We start from the raw sequence: 24,972 nt of genomic DNA, 5'->3' as shown, positions 1-24,972 counted from the left end.
CTCTGGTATGTACACTATTACTGTCACCGTTTTTTAACAGTCGAAGTCACCATAGGTCGTTAGTTTTTGTCAAGATTGTTATCATGTGTTTTCTGTCCTACGTTCGCATTTGCAATTGCCTTTTTAAGGGCGAAGTTCCACAAAGCGGCACCCGTTCGTCCCTCGTCGTAGTATGTAACTAGTCTTACGCTTTGACCTGCAAGGTTGTGTTGGTGGGAGATTTCTCCTGTGCGTTGCTTAACAATAAAAAATTTGCAGTGTGCGCGTTAAAAGCCGAATTCTCCTGTCTCTCATTCCCATTCAGCAGCCAGTGGCATGTACATTGAGCACTATCTGACAAAAAAGGGTTGCTAGGTTATACTCGCTGACCGTAACCTCCTCGGTTTTAGAATGGATTAGCGAGCGTTAGGCTGCATTGCCATAAATTCAGTGAAATAGTATATACAATGAGCTCGAGGTGGTTAAAGGTGGGAAGTAGACACGAAGCGCAAGCCGTAAGAAAGTGTGCGTGTGCCACCTCTCGTTTAGTTCTTAGAATGTCCGCCGGATGGTGGTGCTTCTATATGCGGAATACACGATGAAAAGATGCGAGATGGTGGTAGTTGGAGTGTTGACTAGATGGACGAACGGACACAGAGACAGATGCATGGACGGACACGTGGATGGCTGCACGGACGGATAAACGCATGGACGGGCGCAGGGGCGGATGCATGGACGAACGCAGGGACAGATGCACGGATGGATGTGCGGACGCACGAACAGACGCACACACGGACGGGCGGATGGACGCATGGACGGTCAAGCAGATGGACACATGGATGGACGGAAGCAAGAACCAATTGACAAACGGATGCTTCACCCCACTCTCGATCAATCACCCCGTGGATATGCTGCCATTTTTTGCACACTCGCTGAGAACAGGGAAAGTAGAAGCAAAGTAAGCCTCTTTGCTGAGGCAGCCGGTATCAAAGTAAACCTTAACAAGCCCACTTCAAATCCAATATTCTAAGAATTGTCTGTAACTATGCTCTACTTTGTAGAAATGCTGCTTTTATACCTGCAGGTAATCTTTTCAATTCCATCGTGGGTGTCGATACAGGTAAATAAAAGTGTTAGTGTTAGTTCCTCCAGAGTGATTGCAAGGGCAAGGAATTTTCGGCAATGCATCAGTGGCACCCGCTTTTTATCCCAGTTCAGCCGCGGTGTGATTTGACATGTTGACACTGTTGTGACAACATATCCAATCACGCAATGGAGAAACGCTGCATAGAGATTTATGAATTAACTCTGACTTTTTTAACGGTGCGCATTGGGGCTAGAATACGAAGGTAAACAGCGTTCGTCCTCAATGTGTTCTATGTTATAATTATGGTTTCGCACCTTCGGATAATTAAAAAATGAATAAACTCACACCGGTAAAATAATTCACCATTCCGTTTTATTTACAAACTCCCATTTTCACGCAACAGCGTTAAAGAGCTCGTTTTGCAGAATTTCCGGCAGTGGTCTCGGCTTCCGCGTCGTTGGTTGCGACCGAAAAATTATGATATGCATCACCGAAATATCAATAACGATGCACATAGAATAAATAACGAAAAGTCCTGGGTCCGAGTTGGGATCAAACCCAGCTTGTTTGGATCCGAGTGGGAAGTGTACCCGCGTCGTTTTAGTGTCAAGCGGATGTTCTACCACATGGTCAATCGTCTGCCTAAAATGCTTTGAAAAGAACTTTCTCTGCTTAGAAATGCAGTGAAAAAAGTTATCCATGCTTTACAAACGCACGCGTCCTGTGTACATGCTTCACAATGCAACTATAAATATTGCAGTAATGTTGCATGGTACAAGCGCCCATGAAAATCAGGCGTTGGAACATGTGGTTATCACAATGTCTTCGTCGTTTAAAGCCGCTCACCCACCAAAGACGAACACACTCTAGTCTTCAAATGTCTACAAATGTCCTGTACAAACTCATGTTAAGGAAACTTCGCATCATCTCATCCATGTATTACGGTGATGTCAACATAGTGTTTCTTTTTGGAAAATGTATTCGTGAAATACCAAGGACCCCTATAACCATAATTTCATACCAAATTTCCTACAAAGTATGCTTGACAGTCTTGGATCACAATTTCACTAAGTTGTCGAGCAGTGTGTTGCTTTTATTTCTTCCTGTATCGTGCTTCTGAACATAAAACCATTTTGTCTGTCTTTTAAAAAGATTCAAACAGTGCAGCAAAGGCCTAGATCTGTGCCTGGCACATTTTATACCTTCACATTTTTTTATTGTTAAGCGAAAGTACATCAAGAAACTGTTGATATTTGGGCTTGCTGGTGCATTGTGACGACTGAATATAGCGCTAAGAAACGGGGACACAAGAAGAGGACCCAACACACAAGCGCTAACTTGCAACATATTTATTACCACCGCATGCTCGCCTATATTACTTAAATACGCGGTTGAGCCAAAACGACAAGCCCGAGAGTTACTGACACGTGTCCGACAAGTTGCCAAGCAAGCGTCGCACAGTGAAGCAGACAGATGTGTTGCAGGAGTAGACGTGCTGGTATGAAGCAAGGTGCCTACAACTAATCTTCCGGTGAGGCCAGTGGTTCCCTTTCCTAAAGACAATAATTTATTTGTGTTACCCGCCGATAACGAAGGAGCGTTTATGGGTATGCCTAGTAGCACGTTTCATGAAAAGGCATTTGGCGCTCTTGACTCCAACTTTAAAGGATGTATTGGTATTTCGATGTCTAAAGTGAAAGCGAAAGCAAAAAGTGTGTGCGACAAGCTTCGCTTAGCCGGGGTATTGAACTCGATGATTAGGTGTGGCGCCACAGGTTTCGATTTGCTGTTCGCGGCCAAAATGCACAAGGCTCCGTCTCAGAGTATCGGAGAGAGGAACTTAGTGCAAGTCAGTGGCTTTGTACTTGCAAGAAAAACTGAACCTACTGAAGGTGGATGACCGATTCTTGATCAGGAACACGGAAAGTGCAATTTCATATTTCAAGGAAAACACAGGAGCCAGTTTTGATGCTTTGTTTGTTGATATAAAGGATCTTTTTTATTCACTGCCCCATGAGGCGACATCGCTTGCGTCGAGGAACGTATAGCTATGTATGGTGGTTTATCATTCGCAGGGCATGCGCTGGTGTACGTAGGAAGATTCCTTGCGCTTCTTTCATTTTATTTACGATTGACATTCACCATGTGGAAAAACAAGGTACACACAAAAGTGGGGTGTGGGCATTGGTTACTGTATCGCGCCGGTTTGAGTGACCTGCCGTTAGCAGAGTATGACATAGCACTCTCCCGCTGGTTGGATATCACGCTGGTAGAAAGAGTATTCAGCTACGTCGATAGTTTTCTGGTGGTGACATCTGGGAGTGGTTTGAACGAGGCGGCTTATGTACTGGAATCCTTTCAGACTAATTCCCTTGACGCTGACACATGAGTCAGCGCAAAAAGGAACCATCAGGTTTCCAGACTTGCGGCTAAGCACTCAGGGTTCTCATGTGTGCTTGAAACACGAGCCACGTGCCAGTAGCCCTTTACTCCCCTTCCTTTGCAGTCACTAAAAACCTGCCAAAAGAGGGGTAGCAAGCACGTGGTTAAAGAATGCTTTGCAGAAGTCTTGCCATCATTTGGTATAAGAAAGCTTCCAAGCCCAACTTGGTCATTTGCAGCAAGCTGGGTATCCAAATTGCTACACTAGGTCAGTGGCTAACTCCCCATTGAAATCAGTCATGAGGCCCCGCCGTGGCGGTGTAGTGGCTAAAGTGCTCGTCTGCTGACCCGCAAGTCGCGGGATCAAATCCCGGCTGCGGCTGCTGCGTTTCCGATGGAAGCGGAAATGTAGGCCCGTGTGCTCGGATTTGGGTGCACGTTAAGGAACCCCACGTAGTAAAAATTTGCGGTGCCCTCCACTACGGCGTCTCTCATAATCATATCGTGGTTTCGGGACGTTAAACCCCACATATCAATCAAATCAGCCAAGAAGTCGCAGAAGGATCAAGAGCAGCGAAAATTTCAGAATGAAAATGGGAGGTGTCGCAGGACTGCGGTGATACCGCACTTTCACGACGTCTCGCATCGTATAAAAAAGATTGCGGGCCGCCTCGGAGTGAAAGTAGTTTCTACAGCACACCGAAAGTAGTCGTTGCTTTGCAAAATAGGAAAGATAAATTATGAATGAAAGAAGTGCGTGCACAACTAACCACAGAAACAAAACAATGAACAGAGGAATAATGTCACATGACACGTATGATAAGCACAAAAATAATTCATTAGAAAATGCGATTCCTTATCATGAGCATAAGCGAGGCAATACTGACGCACTTAGACCCCAGTGATGCCATAGCCTCAGCCCCAAAATTCTCTCTAGTAAGCTTGTCAAACATTCACTTGATAACTGTACACGCATTGAATACCGGTGAGCAGCCACAGGATTTAAAATGCATGGCCAGCCTACGCCCTTTGTAATTTTTTCAGTTATTACAATGTTCTCATAATCTATTATTAGGCAACGGCCTGTCTCTCCAATATATATACTCTTTACCACAAGAGAGCGGGATACGGTAAACAACGCAAATGATGCAAGGAACAAAAACAGTTAGATGCTTATTATTACAAGCTTTTGGTTTTCCGTCACGGTCATGAAGGCCACAAAGGCTGGCGAGCTTCTTGGGAGCCGAAAATACAGCCCTAACTTCAGAGCGCTTGACTAATTTTCATGTTGTGCGATATCCTGTGATGGTATGGTATGACGACTAGGTGCTTCGGTTTCTCGGCATCATGGCGCACTGTACATCATGGATTGCGAAGCGCACGTCGTGAGCCTTCTGCAACCAAAGTTTGAACGTGCAGAGTATAACCTGCTTTCGACAATGGGTATGACCGATTATGATTTCATGCTCACAAGATTCGCTTAATGCATGACGGAAACCATGACTGATGATGCCTTTTTTACTAGTTTGTAATGAGCTGATTGCTAAGGAAGGACCCGTTTGTTCATGCGTGGTTGGTATGCCCAATAATTGCGGTTAGGGTGAAAGTTCAAGAAGACATCGAGAAATTTTATGGCATTGCTTTCAGGCACTTCATAAGCAAGAGTCATAAGCAAAAGGTGTAACACACTCAGAAAATTTCGAAACTGTTTTCACCCAAACTGTCTCGTCTGCTTCTGTGTCGTCAGTTAGCAAAATAAGGCAGTTATCTGTTCGGCTAGCGCCACGACCATATGGACGACGCTGACAGCAGCATGGTCAGTGCAAGAAAGACAACGTTGTTTATTGGAACTCAGCTTATGAAGGCACCAGCAAACGCACTTGAACAGACTGCGCGTCACTGACACGCAATGACGCCGATACAATCATCACACTTGCCCGATACATCATCGACATACCTGAGAACTTTCTTTATGCTCTATTTATCAAGATGTAGGTTGTTCGACCTGTCAATTCTACTTAAGAATATCTCGTTTAAAATGAGCGCTATGCATGACCCGATAAAGATTCCGTCCTTTTGAATAAAGGCTTGTCATCCCATGAAATGTAGGTCAACTTGAGGAAAAATGATAAAAGTTCTAGAAACTCACTGGCAGGAACACCACGCTTGGTTTGAAACCTAACAGAGCCAAACAAATATATGCACTCTTCGACCACAGGAAGCAACAGATCATGGGGAATAATTATTTGTATTATTCTATTTTCTACGATCTGCTGCTTCCTGCGGTTGAAGAGTGCATAGAATTATTTGGCTCTGGTAGATTTCAAACCAAGTGTGTTATTTCTAGCAGTCAGTTTCTAGAACATTTATCATTTAACCTCAAGTCAACCTACATTTTATGGGATTACAGACGGAATCTGTATAGGGTCATGAATACCGCTCATTTTAAACGTCATATTCTTAAGTAGAATTGACAGATCAATTACCCTACATCTTTATAATTGCACATCAAGAAAGTGTGCAAGTATGTCGATGACTATTTTGCTTTGCTAAATAACGACACGGCAGCAGACGAGGCAAGTTCGGTAAAAATAGGTTCGCAATTGTCTGGGTGTTTTAAACCCTTGACGTTTACTTATGAACTGCCTGAGAGCAATGCCATAAAATTCTTCGATGTCTTTTTTACCTTTCGCCCTAACCACATTTGTTGGGCATACCAACCACGCATGAACATACCGGTCCTTCTTTACTAATCAGCTCATTCGAAACTAGTAAAAAGAGGCATTGTGAGTCATTGTTCCCGTCATGCATCAATTAAATCTTGTGAGCACGAAATAGCCAAAGGTTTTCATAGTCAGTAACACAAATTGTCGAAAAACAGGTTATCATCTGCACGTTCAAACTTCGGCTGCAGAAGGCTTGCTCCGTAGGCTTCGCAACCCAGGATGTACAGCGCGTAATGATACCGAAAAACCTAAGCACCTAGTCGTCATACCATATCATCCCAAAATATCACACAACCTAAAGAAATGAGCTAAGTGCTATAAAGTTAGGAGTGTCTTTACTGTTCACACCAAGTTGGCCAGCCTTTGTGGCCTTCATGGCCGCGACGGAAACCCAAAGGTTACAATCTTTAGAATTTCCGTCGCGGCAATGAAGCATCAAACTGTTTTGTTGCCTGCGTTATTTTCATTGTTTATCGTATCCCACTCTGTTGTGGTAAAGAGTATACTGAACAGACAGGCCGTTGCCTTAATGATAGATTAAGACAACATTGTAATAACGTGAAAAATGACCAAGGCACTTGAATGGCCATTCATTGTACATACTGCGGCTGTTCCCCGATATTTAATGCATTCAGAATTATCAAGAGAATGTTTTACAAGCTAACTAGACAGATTATTGAGGCTGAGGCTATCGTATCACTGAGGTCTCAGTGTGGCAGCACTGCCTCGCTTATGCTTAGGGATCATCATGATAATTTATTAACTCCTAAATGCCTATACAAGGCCTTACATAAGGGGGGAGAATATTATGGACATGTAATGACAGAAATGCAATGTTCGACTACTAATTATACAGCAAATAAACAAAAAGGCAGAGTAAATAGGAATAGTGTAAGGACTAATACGCGTAGTAGGTAGTTGGACGCGAGCGCCAATGAATACCTTAAGAATTAACAAAAAGAAGACTTTATTGTTGAGAAGAAGCTAATTGACGAGCAGAATGGCGGGAAAGTTGACTAAAACTGTAGACAACAACACTTTGAATTTGTCTGGGTCACGCTCCTGAACAACAAATTCCGGAAGACTGTTCGAGTATGCAATTGCTGAAGGCAGAAATGATTTGTGAAAGGCTAGAGTTGATCCATGGAGACGTTGAACACCTTTAAAGTTGACAGCCGACTAGGGGTGCGAGTTGGTGGATTGAGTATAGTGCCATGCAGATGAGAAACGTTGTGGTACAGTTTATAAAAAAGCCTTATCCACGCGGTTTTTCTGCGATCAGCTAAAGGAGTAAGCAGAAGAGTATTCTGAGTGACACTTGCATGTTTGCTGTATTGAAATGATAAGAACCGGGTGGCATGATTCTGAACTGACTCAACAAAAGAGATGAGGTAATCTTGAGGGCGGCTCTAAATGGCGGAAGCAAATTCTAGTTTGGTCCTTGCGAACTTTTCGTACGCAAGTTTTCTCGTGGCGGGAGGGGAGGGACGCAGGGATTGTTTGAGGAATCCAAGGGTCCTGGACGCATCTGCTGCAAGTCCTATGATGTGGTCTGATCTGGTCAGGGTACTCTTTATGAGGACAACCGGGTAGTGGTAGGAATCCTCTTGGGATATGACAGTGGAGTTCAAGATGTACTGAAAAAGAAGGTTGGATTATTTGCGAGAGGTGAGCATGTGTTTGCATTTGGAGACAGTAGGTTCCATGAGCCAGCGCAAGCACCATGCTTCGATGATGTTAATGTCTTGCTGGAATGATGATTGATCCGTGCTATTGAATATCCTGCGATACACATCGAAGTCGTCAGCGAAAACACGAATGGACGAGGTAATTCGAGATGGCAAGTCGTTGATGAATATGAGGAACAAAGGAGGGCCTAGGACCGATCCTTGAGGAACCCCGGAAAGCACATCTGTTTAGGCGGAAGAATTGTATTTTAATTGTGTTTTTTTATTTTCTGAAAAATTATTTTTTGGGCTCATCATACATTTCATGTGACTTTACTCTTCTGGTGATATAGGCGAGTGTGTGGTGGTGATAAACATTAAGTTGGAAGTTAGTGCCTGTGTCGTGTACCCTTTTCTTTTGTCCCCGTTTCTTAGCGCTATTTTCAGACATCAGATCAAGAAAGAAAGTATTTTTGTAAAGACTTGAAGCAATGAAGTAACTGAAAAATAGGCAGATTGCAAATGAAGGAGGCACGCCAAGGCAACCACCAGGCGCATTCATCAGCATGACGCACAAAATCTTGATGAGGGCGAAACGCAAAAGCACATGAATACTTCGATATTTTTTTATTTATTTAAAAATACTTTAGGCCCTATTCGTGCCCAAGCAGGAGTGAGTACTGAAACGTCAGTGAGTATAATAAAAAATCAATAGCAGGTACGACAGTTACAAAAGTTTGCAACATAAAAGAATGTTATAAATATATAGCAATTCGATAATACTACAATTCGCAGCACCAATGAGCAATAGGTGCATGTTAATGAAAATTGGTCAAAATAAGCTTATGTGTCCACAATGGTGCGTTTTATAATCATAAAACCATCGAATTCATTACGTTTTTACAATAGAAAGGCAGGAATTTTAACTGAATGAAATATTCATTCTGCTGATAATCATTCACGCTGATATTCAGTCATGCTGATGCTCATCATTTGCTTATTTGCTTTTTATTACAGAATGCCTACACTTCACTGAACCTGAAGGTCAAACAACCCCGAAATGCAGTGGAGACCCCCGCAAAGTTCAAAAACTTGTTAGTGGAGGTCCTGGATGTCATTGCTGGTGCGACAGCCTTGGCGCAGATACCTTATGCATTTATTGTGCAATACGCACCACACAACCAATAACATCTACTGAGCTGGAAAATTTCTGCGGCCTAAGATGTGCATAAACATCACCACAAGTGAAGCGGTTGACCACAGCTATATAAAAAAAACATCGTGAACGATTAAGGTACCTGAAAGAGTCGCTTTTGAATAAATATTTCATTCAAAATGTGTATTTTTGTTTTTTGCTGCCATGCTAAACATTTCTTGATACTTACTTGATACGAAGTTAGTCGCCACTCATATTTTTGTCCAGCCTATACTTGTGCGAGTTAAACTGATGGATGTTCTTGATGTATAGAAACATGTTTTTATTTTATTGCACTATTTGTTAACATTACTCAGCTTCATGAACAAAAATACATGCATGAATTTCACTAATGTTGCCAAGTGTTGTCACTAGTTTGCATCGCTACTCGGCCAATAGCAAGCATTTACTGTGAAAGTTCATTTACATATTCTACCTTCCTACATGTATAGTAACAAACCTAGTAACATTCTTGGTAGTAAACCTACTGGCATAGCTTACTACCTTCCAGTAAGTAGTAACAAATTAGTTACCATCAAGGTAGCACTAATACTAGTTTATTTTACTACCTTTCACCCAGTGGTAACAGGAGCTAGTAACCATCATAGTAGTAAATTTACTATCTTTATGTTAATACGTCCTGGTACGTAATAAGTGCAGCTTGTAAATGACATGGTAGTGACTTTACTAGCCTGCAATTTACTTCCTACAGCTGCTGCTTAGGTAGTGAATGTTGCGACAGCAATTTACTACCTCAAAATTAGTAAGTAGCACTACCTTTTTTTAAGAGTGTAGTAGAGCAGGTCTACATGGCAGGGTAAGTATCTGGATGGCACATACCTTAGTAATAAACCGAACCAACTCGGTTTTGTAGTGATTGCTATTTGGTGTGCCCATGCTGATTCAGAGATCAAATTCAGTTTGCTCGAAAAGGGACTATACGCTGCGTTAATAACGCTTGACATAGCCAAAGCTTGTGGCAGTGGAGAGGGCCCCCTTTTATTGAATACGCACAGATATTAAACTTTCCACTATATTTTAATACGTGGGTGGCAGAATTTCTGAAATAAAGAGAATTTTACTGCATTAAAGATGGATGATTTTCATGTAAATTCAAACAGACACGGAGAGTTCCTAAATTAGCAGTATTATGTCCAGTATATTCAATGCTTTATTGAGAACAATTCCACCTGAACAGGAAGTTTTATGCTGATGACTAGGCATCCTTCGCTGATGACTGTGATGTTTACACACTAAAATTTGAAATGCAAAGATATATTGATGTTATTTTAACATACGTTGTAGTAGCGCCACTTCGACGAAGACACAGAGGACAAGCAAACACGGCACTCGCAGTACGTAGCAAGTGTCGTGTTTTCTGGTCCTCTGTGTCCCCGTCGAAGTTACGCTACTACACCATTTATGTTAAAATGATATCTCACCAACCAGCCCAGCTCTCAACCCTAGTGTACATTATGTGCTGAAAATGTTGCTGCAGTTCAATGCATTTTTGTTTAACGCCAGTAATAGTGCACTCTTGATGCTTCCGCTTACAGACTCAATTCAATTTCAGTACTATATCAACAGGAACACATTCAACAAGTTGACTCTAAAAAATACTTGGGAATCGTTTATAATAAAAAGCATATCTAGAGCCTACACATAGAGTATATGGCTGCCAAGGAACAACGGACCTTATGCTTGCTGCATAATCTGTGTAACCATGAATACGGGTTACGGAGGCACACCTTGATAATGTTGTGCAAATCTTACAAGCGCCCAATCTTCGCGAAATCGGTGGCCGATCTCTCGTGGTGGGTCGATCCATTCCTCTTGGAGTCAACCCACCAACCTCGAATTCCGAGTCATACTATTCTCGGGTGGCCCTGTTTATGAAACAAAACCTGTGGTTGTCGTGGATCGAGAAGCATTGCGAATGTGTTTTGGTCTTCCCAGGTTTGACGCTATCGATTTACTGTATCAGAAGCGCACCTTCCTACACTACTTTGTAGATGTCGCATTTTGACAGTACTAGCATATTTTTCGAAAATTTTATGGGTTTCCGGCAAAAAGATCTCAGTATGCTTTCGTGTCAGACCCCTACGCCTTCTTTCTTGCTCATTGGTGACGGATTCACACACCCCGGACAAGTTTGTTCAAAAGAAACTACCAAGTATGCATGTAAGCAATAGAAATGTAATTGCTAGCAATGACTTGAATTGTAGTGTTATGAATCATTGTAACCCCCCGCCAAAAAAAGCTAGGTCCAATTCCCTCAGTATTTAAATAGCATATAACAGATTTTTGGTACATGCAGAAAGAAATATTATATTAGCCACAGATGCTTCCTTGAATAATCGAAAAGCAGGCGTAGGCTTTGCCTCTGATTTACTCGCCTGGTTGGTCTCAAAGAAACTCCCAGATTCTACAACAGTTTTTTAAGCAGACAGTTGTTTTAGCACTCGAAAACTTCCGAAAAATGAAGACAGTACAGCCACAATGACAGATTCTCTTCCAGTTTGTGCAGCTCTGAGAGTTTCTGAGAACTGGACATTCCGAACAATAGTACCACTGCAGCTGAGACAGCTGAGGTTGCTGTGAGTTCCAGGTCACTCCGGATTGAGATGGACTGAACTAGCAGATTCGTTAGCACGAGCCATGCTTGATGACGGAATAATACCCGTACTGTCAGAGGTAGAATGTATAACCTCAGTAAGATATAGAACTCGAGCAAGTTTCACTGATATTACGGAAACAATACTCACATGGGCATAATATAACCACCTCAATTTTTCATGGCCAACTTCAGTCGAGTGAGTCCTGAAAGCTCGAAGTTTTTATATGATATAATTTGATGCCATATTCCCCCCTCTAAATTTTTATTTACACAGTGCTGGTCGAGTGATATCATGCAGCTGTGCATCTTGCGGAGAAATAGAAAGAATTGGTCATCCTTTTTTATCTTGCGGCCGATACTCTATACTTGAAAAAAGGCTTCTAGTTATTCCCTTGCTGAAGATAGGTGTTATATTGACGGCGGAAACTGTAGCGAACTTTGGTGCCTCAGTTTGTGACATTGCCACAGCCATGCTTTGAATGCTGTTTGCGATTTTTTTTCAGACATCTAAGCGTATCCCATTGTAATCCCCAATCTTATAAGTAGTACTGTGTCTCATCAAAAAGTGTTTTAACATAAACTCTACGTGATTAGGAGAAGTAAACGCAGCTGTGTGGTCAGCTCAAAATCTGAGACATCAAAATCTCTGAGATTACCCTTTTTTCTATTTCCCCCTTTCTCCCACTCTGTATTTTTTGCATTAGCCATATTTTTATAATAATTCATTCTTAAACACAGTTGTAATGCTTGCATAAAAAGTACTCTGCTCTTTTTTTACCAATCCCCCTGAGTGGATATATTCCATACTATCAAAAATTTAAACAAATTTCGCCACATGCAGCTAACGTTTCTTCTGTTGCTGCAGGTTGCTCACGTTGTAGCATCGACGTATAGTTGCAGTCTGGACAGTGGGCTCATGATTGCACATGCTTGGGACGTGCCCTCGACAGAATTGCCATGGATGGCAACAGCGGCTGGTGGAACAGTGAAACTTCCGACGACTATCAGCGCCAAGCCACAAAAGAATGTGACTATCAACAACTAAAGCTCGTGAAACTTGGAACGAAAAGTGTTGGACACCTATTGCTACAGGCGCCAACAACTGAAGCGTGACTTGGTGAGGAGGGGCCAAAAAACCGAAACTAAAAGAATGGCAGATCTCACGTAATCTATGATAGGCGAAGCATGAATGACGAAGTTTGATATGTCAGGTTAAAATCATCCCATGATGATTGATTGATATGTGGTGTTTAACGTCCCAAAACCACCTTATGATTATGAGAGAAGCCGTAGTGGAAGGCTCCAGAAATTTCGACCACCTGGGGTTCTCTAACGTGCACCCAAATCTGAGCACACGGGCCTACAACATTTCCGCCTCCATCGGAAATGCAGCCGCAGCAACCGGGATTCGAACCCGCGCTCTAAGGATCAGCAGCCGAGTACCTTAGCCACTAAACCACCGCGGCGAGGCTTAAAATCATCACAGCGTTACGAGGTGGAGGTAAATTGTGCCGTAAACGACTTCCGTGTCATGATGACCATGTTTGGATGTTTCGCTTATATTCGTCATTTATTCACCTCACGTGATGCCAAATCTATATATGTGAAACTAGCGAAACGGCCGCGAGCACGAAATTAACGTTGTATGTTCGCATGTCCTTGCGTGCCACGCGTGTCATGATTACCACGCTTGCGCCAGTGATACACCTTCATCATCCATTTATGTCATGTAACAAAAAGTTGGGTATATGTGGAATAAATTAAAATCAATTAAAAATTGCCACGTGTGTTTTCAATTTTGTCAAAAACAGCCCACCTCTTTATGTTTCTTCATTTTGCACATCCTCTCGTGTAACCAGAAATCAAACATATGAAAGTTTCAATCTTCTGCCAACGAGGAATACTTACGGACAACGTTTGCTGCAGTTTTCAGGGCCAAAAATTTCGAATAAACTACCAGCAGAAATAAAACAGTCGAATAATTTTTCATCTGTTTTCAAGAAATACTTAATTACTCAGAACAATATTTATCAATGAAAACAATTATGATGTCAGTCGTGTGTGTGTGTGTTTGTGTATGTATGCATTGTGTCTACCAGAAACTTGTGAAATCGTTTAAAAATGCCATTGTCACCCAATGATTAGGTTTTTGTTTTCGGTATTAGCCATGCATATTTCAACCTTCACAATAATGCAACAATCTGCTTTGTTTACTTGTATTTTCGTAAGTTGGAACTGTTAAAAACAATCGTGCATTTACCGACACTTTCGCTCTCCCTTTGTTTCACTCGTGCAAATTAAGGATGCACGATGAATATGTGTATGCGTGTGATATATCTTTTTTGTACATGGAACCCTTATTTATTTATTTTTTGGACCCCCAGCTAGCCTTCGGCTATGGGTCCAACCAGTCGTGATGTTTCTGTATGTTTCACAGTTTGTTAATAAACAATTGAATTGAATTGAATTGAATCTAGCGGAAGGCCGCCAGTACATCATGAAGGGCCCAATATACTCCGACGTGACGGTGACGCGCGCGCACGCTGGACACAGCGACGCTATACGTTAGCGAAACGCAAGAACTCAATAGTCTCACGCCAGGCGCGACCAGCGCGACCGGCGTCCATCGACGCGACCCGATGGCAACTGGCGCGAAATGCCCCATGCTGCATTTTGTGTCAAAGTGTTACCCAGACGTCTTGCTCTTTGTGTGACGGAGGGTCACCGGACGCTCTGAAACGCGAATGTGTCAAAGCAACGGAGCGCGACACGCGCCTGCGAGGAGACGACAGTAGCGGCGTGTGGCGTGGCAACGCCGGCGCGCACACGCGCCGTGTCACGTCGAAATATATTGGCGCCTTCGCTGCGGCATGTAGTCATGCTGTCACATAAAACGCATCTCATGTTTATCATGTTTGCACCAGCCTCATACCTTCGTCATACATTCACGTCCCGTTATACCAAACTTGGTATAAGTGGAGCTAGCGAAGCGGCCGCCAGCGCATCATGAGCATGGCATGTAGTCATGTTGTTACATTTCACGCATCTCATCATTAATACGTTTGCACCTATCACATACCTTCGTCATTCATTCACGTACCATAGTACCGAATTTCGTATATGTGACGCTAGCGAAATGACCGTGAGCACATCATGAGCGTGGCATGTAGTCATGTTGTTACATGACAAGCATATAATACTTTTCATGTTCGGGTCTGTCGCTTGTGTTTGCCATGCGATCATGTCGTACCATGCCAGTATTGCAACATGACATGTGAACAAGACCACAGCAAGACCACAAAGACCATGAAATGTAAATCATGGCATTCATGACATAACAGTCATTATTTTTATGTTATGACTAGTCAAGAAATTGGCAGATCCCACGTAGAAAGGGAATCGTTGATATGCGAAGCGCGAATAAAAAATGTTGATATAAGTCACTTAAAAATCAGCACAAGGTTACGAGGTGCAGGTAAATGATGCCGTATACGTGATTTCCGCGTCATTATTATTATGTTTGAATGTGTCGTTTACTCTCATCTATTCACGTCACGTGATACCAAATTTAGTATACGTGGAGCTAGAGAAACGTCCGCGAGCACGTTTTGGGCGTAGTATGTTCTCATGTTCCTACATGACACCCATGTCAGAATTATCATGTTTGCACCTCTCATATACTACGTCTTTCTTTGACGTCACGTAACACCAAATTTGGGATATGTGGAGCTAGCAAAACGTCCGCGAGCGCATCATGAAGGGCCCAATATACTGCAGTGTAGCGTTGACGCGCGCGAACGCTGGGCGCGGCGACGCAACCTTTGTAAAACGCGATTACTTGATAGTCTGACGCCAGGCGTGACCAGCGTTCGTCGGCGCAGCCTGACGGTAACCAGCGCAAAATGCGACTGGCTGCATTTCGCACCGATGCGTCACCCAGATAACACTGAGCTCTTCGATTTCCCACTTCTGGCTACCCGCGAGCTGCCAGAGCCAGCCAGAGCGCGCTCGTTTTTCTCGAGCTGCTCGAGCTCGTTTTTCTCGAGTTTTTCTCGAGCTGTGAATAAGTATGTGTGTGTATGAGCCCGTGCGCCCTCGAATTTCGCGTGTGTGTGTGCGGGGGGGGGGGGGGGGCACTGCTTCTTAGTGTTTAAGGCCCCACACCTGTTCAGACTGGGAGTCTATATGGGAGGTGGCTTAAGGAATGGCGGTGGTCAACGCACTGTTCACGGACTATTCAGTACATGGAAAACAGCTGCACATTTTCGTACCTCATCATTGCTTACGAACTTGCTGTGGTAGCTGATTAGGTCCACTGAGGCGCTTCTACGCTCGAAAACGTGAGTTAGGACCAATTCACACGGAAAGCTGTCACTGCACTTATGCACAACCACGGTTTATATTAACAACGTTTAACAAGAACGTGCCCTGCCTTTGCTACAGGTGCTTAGCTAGCTTATTGGGCAACCATATGGAATTATGTGCTGATCATGTGGTCAGCAAAAAGTTTGTTATAACAACCTCGGCACGTTTCGTGGTGCGTGACAAGCCTTCTAAACATCCGAGACTGTGAATTATATTTGTTCCAGCTTCGACTACGCATTCAGTGTTTGCGGCACCACACGCGGAATTGCCAGACACGAACATTGCGAAAAGAAATTCCTCTGAAAATTGCTGTAGCGATGCTCTCCCGCTAATGCCATCGAGGACGAAATAACTATTGTTTCTGGCCATTCCAGGGTGCACTTTGTTTTCCGCAAGTTTTGCTTCACAATTTTTCGCCCTCTGCAGTCGCATTCCGTCAAAATACTCAAAGAACCCAAGGCTGGTAAATAACCTGCGCCGCTGTGCCGCTGGGTGAAAAGAGAGTTGCCATTTAGAAGGAGTCATTCTTGAGGCGCAATTAGATTGCCTTCCGCGTCGATACGCCGCCCACCGTATGGGCCGTAGCGTTCACCTTTTGGCGCCGTCTTGGCGGGTTTCGCGCTCACCCTGCTCACCCGGGCCAGCGTTGCCCCCCCCCCCCAACGGCGGTGTAGATAAGCGAATAGTTGCGTCACCGAGCACCTGCGTCGACAGCTGCGGCGCCGCCACCAGTGCCTACTCCTCCTCTCTCTCAACGTTGCTCTCTCTCTCTCATCGTCTTTCAAATCCGTTGTGTTGGTCTGGGGTCTTGGTCGCTGTGTGTGTCCTAGCGAACAGGCGCATATTCAATGGTGGTCACGCATGACACCGTCTTCGAAGTGACGCTCGGATTAAGGAATATTCAACAAGTGGCGGACACGGACAACGTGGGCCTGTTAACGGTGAGTGTACTGTTTTCGAAGGTAGTAATCATACAGCGCTAGCTGGGCGCCTGCAGCAGCTCTGCCGAAGTAGGCTGCCAGCAATTTACAACAGCATGAGTTCGCGGGCCTGTTGCAGATGCCCGTTTAAACGTGTGACTTAACGAGTTCACACTGCTATGCGCGATGTTGTGTAAGTGCCTGCATCACTCACACAGTGAGTGATGTGATCAGTTAACAAGGGTGCGATTAGTTGCTGATCGCAGATTGTCTCTACACTGCTCAAAGTGATTGATATTGTTTCAAGATGCGCTTTAGGCTACATCGTAATAACATTTCTATTAATACTCAAATGTGCAACGTGCTTCAGTAGGTGTAAGCGTAAAAAAAGAAAGAAAAGGAGAAATTCATGTACAGACGCGCACTGTACTAAATGGCTTTTTTTTGCTTAAAGACGGTATAGTTTGAGGTGCTGATATGCCGCGATGCTGCCAGCACGTGCGCGTCGGTCTTTTAAAATATTTAGGACACGTGTCACCAGCAACAGGGAAAGATCTAGTAGACTTCCAAAGGCACGTTGTTGTGGCCATCGCCGTGCGTTGTTTTCCCTCGTTTCTGTTTGCTGTTTTCGTGCGTTGCTTTCATCTGCGATAACGTTCGGCGTTATAACAAAATCGAAAGAGTATACATGACTGTGGCAGCTATGTGCGGTAGCTCTAGCATAAGTCATGGATGCTGCAACATAGTGTAGTCCGCGCGCTTTGGTGTCGTTCGAGCGCTCCTACTTGATTGTGCTTAACTGAGTATGTAGGCACGGGTTACGTTTGTAAATCCCGTGATCAATAATCGCTAATAGCGTGCCCCTGATTGCCATCAGACGATGGGCTTGATTGTCGAAATATGCCAGACGCTTTTTCTGAAAGCAAGCCTTGAAGAATTTTTTTCGAAATACTTTCCTACGTGCTAGGCAGAGCCCATTGCAGGCCCGCAACTCTTTAAAAACTGAACGAGCTATCACAACTTTCATTAAATTACAATGAATTAAGATGATTTAATTATAGATGACGAATTTTTATGCTAGATTAGGTGTACAAAATACATGTTCGCAGCCCTACGTCTAGAAAGCAGGGAAATAGGAAGCACAGCGTCAAATTTCGATTAGATGCCATGAACGGAGCTTCTTGTGAGGGTAGAAAGAAGGAGAAAATTGTTCTTTTTTGATGCCCTTATAGAGGCAGTCACAATTGCACTGACTGCTGAATTGTCATAATTCCTGAAATTGTTAGAGGCGTGATGAAGTTCAGTAAATTTTTTACTTTTTTTGCAGACCTCTTGGCTAGTGCCACGCCCAAGATCATTTGTTCTCATGTAAAAGAGAAACAGAGATCCCTTCACTGTTTGTACATGTAGAGGTAAGTTTCTTGTGCGTTTTGATTAATGCTACATGTTCTGAACGTTGTACTTTAAGAACTGTTTTTTAACACTGGCTCACTGCCACTGCCTGTAAGGAATTTGATTTTTAGGTGAGTTCAGGCTTTCGTAAGTGCCATTTTTGAGCCGTAGTTTTACACTTCACCTCAATTCAGGAATTTGCTGTATGCTGGAAAACTACCTTATCTTTATCATACGAAATTATTGGAATATATGGGTTGTATGCTTCAAGTTCAGAGTAACGTCAATTACACGCCATTTCATAGGATACACACTACATATTCTTCATATATGGTGCTGCCAGAACAGCACGAACATCATTTTATGAGAAGTCATATTTGCTCTTATTACAGGACGAGAGGGTGCCGCTGACGTCCTGCTTAGTATACCCCGGCCCCAGCCTAGATCAAGCCTAGTTCCTGAACCTCCACGTGGATGACCGAAACATCTTCCATGTCAGTAATGACGAAGAACGAGTGACAGCACTGATGAGCTGATTTTTTTTTTCAACATTGTCTACGGCCGCAAGGCCTTTAACAACCACCGTGATAGAGCGGCTTTTTCTCGGCGTGAGTTTGGAGTTTATCAAAGAAGTTGTTCAGGCAGTACAACGCTGAAAGTTTTAGTGTCACAATGCCTTTTTCGAGCGTGGTCATGGTAGAACAAATATTGTTATTTGTGTAAGTTATTTTGCTTAAATATAGCTGAACTATTCCATGCCAAACGTCCGAGCCACTTTGACAACCATCTGAAATGTAATTGAAAAAAAATGCGCTGACTTACTGCATTGAAAACAGTGAACTGATAGAATATTTCAGCGAGAAAAAAAAGTTTTGTTCATGTGGCTGGCTTATAACTTCCTGGCATAATGCTGTCTGTGTGTTGTTTGTAAAAAATTTTGTTTTAAAATTACCGATTATATTTTCTAAAGCAAATTCGGTCTACCTGTTAGGTAAATGTGCTTCTGTATGGTATTTGAAGCTCGATATTATTAGTGCAATTTTTCGCCACATTTGCTTCCAAGAATAAAGCAAAAATATGTTATGTTTGCATTTCTTATTGCACTGATGCACTTTGTATGAATATCTGAGCAGTGAATACTTACTCCGCAGAAAGTATAGTTTGAGGAAAAAATATCTTGAGACCTCTCAAGCTGCTGAAATATACGAGAAAATATCACGAGTTTCACAAAATTGTGATTTTGTCCATATTGATATGCAATTTCCTCCACGTTGTGATGCAATTAAAACTCATCATTATACCTAAAATGCAAGAAAATGAAATTTTTTCTATAATAAGAATCTTATCGCAAAAAAGACAGGAAAGAGCGCTGTCAACTCAATTTTAATAAAGGTGTTATGAGCGTTTTTATACTGAGCACAAGAACAGGGCTCATCTGCAACAACACATGTGTGACCATGACAAAATAATTTTAACAGAGAAAAGAATACTCTTTTTCGGAAAAGATAAGTGAATGTGTACTGATGCATTGATCCTTGGCCTTCCTGATAAAAAGTTCTAAAATCTCTCGATTTTTTGCTTGCTTTTTTTTCGAAAACCGTGTTTTATGAAACCTAGGACTGCACTTACATCCTTTACGGTGTCCGGCCATGAGACTACTATAGCCCTTCTTAACATTGAAAGCATGCTGTCTTGCTCGATCATTGAAGCATTGCCCAGTTTGTCCTATGTTTACTTTTCCACATGTTAGCGGTATCTCATACACATTAGATTGTCATTCAGTAAACCTATTCTAGTGACGAATGGTGCAAGATTGACTATTCTTGTTGCTGTAAGCACATGCACTTTTGAAAGCTTGCAAGGGGTGGAAAACAACTTTGTCATATCTGCTGGATCTTTTCCTAAAGTTGTGAGACACGTTATGTACATAGTACCGTGTAACATGCAAAGGTCATTGGTCATTCTGTTTTTCTTTCGGTCCTGTTTCCTTTAACTTTACTTTCTGCAGGAGGGTTTCGCAAACGAGTGTGATGATGCATTTGAGGTATTGGCTGGTGCTATCAGCCCAGGAGTGCTAAAAATGTTCTGCCTTTTCATAGTGGGCATTCAAAATTAGTAAAAAGAGGAATTGATACCACATGTATTCAGGCCACCCTTCAGAAGTCATGTTAGCACAAGGGTGAGGTCAGGCTTGAAAACAAGATTAAAGGACTAAAAGATGCTGGATATCCCAACAGAATCATCATACCCATTTGCGAAACCCTCCTGCAGAAAGTAAAGTTAAAGAAGACAGGACCAACAAAAAAACAATGACCAAAATCTTTGCATGTTATACCACATCACGTGTCTCACAATCACACTTCACGTGTCTCACCCCTTGCAAGCTTTCAAAAGTGTGTGTACTAAACAGCAACAGAAATAGTCAATCTTGCACCATTCGTCACGAGAATAGGTTTACTTAATACCAATTTAACGTTTGTAGAAGTATTTTTATCAGGTAAACCATTGATCAGTGCATCACAACACGTTCACTTATCCTTTCCGAGAGGAAGTATTCTTTTCTCAGTTAAGATTATTTTGTAGTAGTCACACGTGCCGTCGCGCATGAGCACGGTTCTTATACTCCGTATAAAAGCGCTCGTAGCAAATTCAATAAATTCAGCTGACAGTCAGTGCTCTTTCCTGTCCTTTCTGTATCTTCCTGAAGTTGTCACGCTGTGGCTAGCACACAACCACGATTAACCAACTCGCCCAAATTAAACTCTTGTTACGTAACACATAGACTGAGTTTCGTATAGAAAGAAGTAGCGGTGCTTTTAAAATAAAATTTTTCACATACAACACCTAGACGGCATTCCAGGAAGTTCAGAAGGCAGCCACGTGACCAAATATTTTTCCTCGCCTAAATATTCCAGAACCTCACTATTTCCAATGCAGCACGAGTTTTTCGAATACATTTGAGATGGTTGCCAAAATGGCTGGGACATTTGGCATAAAATGGCTAAGTTGTGTCATTAGCCGTAATTATGCATCACCTCTTTTGTTTTTTGAGTGTCCTGACTCAGTTTTGCGTTGGTTTTAACTTATTCTGTTTCTGATCACTGTATTGGTTTTTGAAGTATTCGCTAAAGTTATATGTGCGAAAACCCATATATGTTTGCGTGTACATCATTTCTCATAACCAATTGTTATACATCCAGGAATACCAAGCTTAAACCACTGTGATTGTATACATTTCGAAACACTATTTGTATATATTTTTGTGTGTATCAGATTGTATACATTTCGAAACACTATCTGTATATATTTTGTGTGTATCACTTCTTGGGAACGATTGTGTACATGAAGTCGTATATAGTGAAATCATGGTGATTGTATATATATTCGAAAGAATTATAAGTATATATTTGCATGTATTTCATTCTATTAACTGATTGTGTACATGAAGGAGTATTAAACTGGAAGCCACTGGGATTGTAGATACTTGAAAGAATTATAGGGATATATTAGCGTGTATTTCGTTTGTAGTCTCTATGTACTTGAAGCAGTATACTAAACTGAAACCAGTGTGATTGTATGTTTCAAAAAACTGTCAATAAAGTGAAACTGAAAAACTATAATAAATATTTTAGGTCTTGCGTGTGTAGCGTACGTATACGTCAAAATGTTACACATCTGGTGAAAAAGTTGTGTGGCAGAAGAAAAGTTTATAAGTTTTATTTAATAAATAAATAAATGCAATATGCAAGGGCAGCAAGGCTTAGATTTCTGTAATGCGCATTATGCATATACTGTGAAGTATATATAGATCCAGCAGATGTTCACGACTGTACGTGTTTATATTTTAGCCCACACGCAATGAATGGAGCTCGACAGGTGGCGCACCATTAATAATCAGGACCACTTTCTTCAATTAGTGTGTAATCAGTGCATACTGATATCTATTAGTGCAGTCTAAAAGAATACTGGCACCCCTGCCATGGGCACTCAACACCCTTGTGCACCCTTCTCGCACCCTCCTGAGAGGGTGCTAATAAGTGAAGGACATCGAAGGCACCCCTCTTCAAGGGTGTTTTGTAACACCCTACAGTTTTTTTTACGTACACCCTATTCTAAGGGTGCCTGGAAAAGCACCCTTTTTGGAAGGTGCTCAATTAACACCCTTATGGTGTCGTCCATAAGACAAGCTCATTTACACCCTTCTGGGTGTAAAATTTTTTACTTTGTACGAGTGCGGCGAGTGTTTGAAGCTACTGTTCATCGCTTTTGTTGTTTCCCGTGAAGCTTAAGAACAACGCGGTGAACTGTTGCCTGTTGACTGCGTCGTGCACATGCCTTAAATGTTATGTACGTACTTCACGTTCGTGCGCACGCATAGAGACAACTTTGGAGTTATTTTTTTTCTCGTAGTAGTGGTTTGTAGAGATGTGCCTGCTTTCTGTACACTTAGCAAAGACGATTGTGATCGAAGTAGCTTGCTGCGTCATATGCTTGCGTACGTGAACCTGTTAGAACCTCTATCCTGACTACTCAATTGATCTTCGATGGTGATAGAAGGCCCTAGATCGCGACAGTTGGTGATGCTCGCTGGTCGCGAATGGCGTGCGAACCTCTTTCTATCTATGAGCCACATTATGTGGTATGATATTATACGATACCGCGCGAGAAAAAAAACGTAGAATGGATTTAGAAATGTATACATCCTTTCGTTGCCCATTCAATCGTTGGCTTTGTCTTTTTTCACCTCTTCGTAATAATGCCGCGCTGTATGTACTATGACCTAGTATGTCAAATCAAAGCTGCTAGAACTGGAAAACAGGCCAAGGTAAGTTCTGAAATGGGTCGAGGACGTGTCATGCAAATGTTTATTTTATATATGACGCGCACCAGTGGTTCCGATACTTGTGCATATCATAAACTTCAGACAAAAACGTAAGTTGGTCGATGTGCGTTTGTGACGTATAATATGCGATAGCGGAGCAGGTATATATCCTGGAACTCTTTTCGGGACACGATCACTTTCGCGTGGTAACGCGTCGTGTTTAGCAGTGACTGATACGTGTACTAAAGAGACGTGAGCTTGTTAGGCCGTCAGCGTGCGCCAGTTGCCTGTTTCGTTCGCGCACGCGGTGAGTGATCGTGCGAGCGTAAGAAGTCGTACCGCAAATGCGTACGCTCGAGGATATTAATTCAGCTTTTTAACGAGCTTAGCTGCGTATTTCCAAGCGAACAATGCAGAAAAAAATTAACATACACGCGGCGCACTGTTTCCTTTGCTGCCATGATGGTACAGTTTATTTACGTTTACGCTGGCTGTCCCAGTGTTCGATCTTGCGATCTTTGGGCATCTTCAGGTTCTCTCGGGTTGTCCACACACGTGACCACGACGCTGTTTCCTGTCCAGACCGGAACTAGCTGACTGTCCCTCTGGCTCGCTGTGGCTGCCAGAGAGCTGCCAGAGGCCTGAAAATTGAAGAACCTCACTGCGTCTCCCTCTTTTTGTGGCGGAGCGACGCCGGATGCCCTGAAACGCGCATGCGTCAAAGCAACGCAGCGCCGCGCGCACCTGCAAGTATATGGCAGGGCTGGCGCCTGGCGTGGCAAAGCCGGCGTGACGCGACGAAATGAACGCCGGCGAGCGCGCGCACCGCGTACCGTCGAATGTATTGGCATCTTTACCATGGCATGAAGTCATGTTGTCACATGACGTGCATCTCATGATTATCATGTTTGCACCAGTCACATACCTTCGTCCTCCATTGGCGTCATGTAATACCAAATTCGGCATATGTGAAGCTAGTGAAACGGCCGAGAGCGCATCTTCAGTGTGGCATGTTGGCGTGTTCTTACATGACACGCATGTCTTGATTATTATGATTGGATGTATCGTTTACCTATGTCGTCTGTTCGCGTCATGCACAATAAAAATTTTTACACCCAGACGGGTGTAAATGAGCTTGTCCCGTGGACGACACCCTAAGGGTGTTAATTCAGCACCTTCCAAAAAGGGTGCTTAACCATGCACCCTTACAATAGAATGTACATGTAAAAAAACTGTAGGGTGTTACAAAAACACCCTTAAGGAAGGGTGCCTTGGATGTCCATCACTTTTTTAGCACCCTCTGAGGAGGGTGCGAGAAGGGTGCACAAGGGTGTTGAGTGCCCATGGCAGGGGTGCCAGTATTCTTTTAGACTGCAATAATAGATATCAGCATGCAGTGATTACACACTACTTGAAGAAAGTGGTCCTGATTATCAATGGTGCGCCACCTGTCGAGCTCCATTCATTGCGTGTGGGCAAAAATATAAACACGTACAATCGTGTATGAACTTGTGCTGGATCTATATATACTTCACAGTATATGCATAATGCGCGTTACAGAAAATGAAGCCTTGCTGCCCTTGGATATTGCATTTATTTAATAGGCAAATAAAACAAACTTTTCTTCTGCCACACAACTTTTTCACCAGATGTGTAATAAGTACATGTATACGTACACTACACATGCAACACCTCAAATGTTTATTATATTTTTTCAGTTTCACTTTATTGACAATTCTTTGCGACATACAATTACACTGGTTTCAGTTTAGTATACCGCTTCATGTACATAGAGACTACGAATGAAATACACGCTAATA

The 24,972-nt window shown here is 42.8% G+C and overlaps 2 protein-coding genes across 5 annotated transcripts in view; one reads left to right on the top strand and one right to left on the bottom strand.

Moving 5' to 3' along the window:
- The window catches only part of LOC119169161 (uncharacterized), a 153,016-nt gene extending 138,891 nt beyond the window's left edge, over positions 1 to 14,125 (top strand). For 3 of the 4 annotated variants that reach the window (XR_012893610.1, XR_012893609.1, XR_012893611.1), the window contains 2 exons: positions 8,859 to 9,135; positions 12,519 to 14,125. The gene's annotated coding sequence lies outside the window, so the exon portion shown is untranslated. The remainder of the gene's footprint in view (positions 1 to 8,858; positions 9,136 to 12,518) is intronic. The other variant, XR_012893614.1, reaches the window with a different exon arrangement.
- LOC142796196 (uncharacterized) overlaps positions 1 to 24,972 on the bottom strand; it is a 214,030-nt gene that overhangs the window by 83,553 nt on the left and 105,505 nt on the right. The window lies entirely within an intron of this gene.

This window comes from Rhipicephalus microplus, chromosome 2 (genome assembly GCF_043290135.1).
Source record: "Rhipicephalus microplus isolate Deutch F79 chromosome 2, USDA_Rmic, whole genome shotgun sequence".
NCBI classification, from domain to species: domain Eukaryota; kingdom Metazoa; phylum Arthropoda; class Arachnida; order Ixodida; family Ixodidae; genus Rhipicephalus; species Rhipicephalus microplus.
Note: the sequence above shows the minus strand (reverse complement) of the source record. Positions and strands in the feature narration are given on the sequence as shown.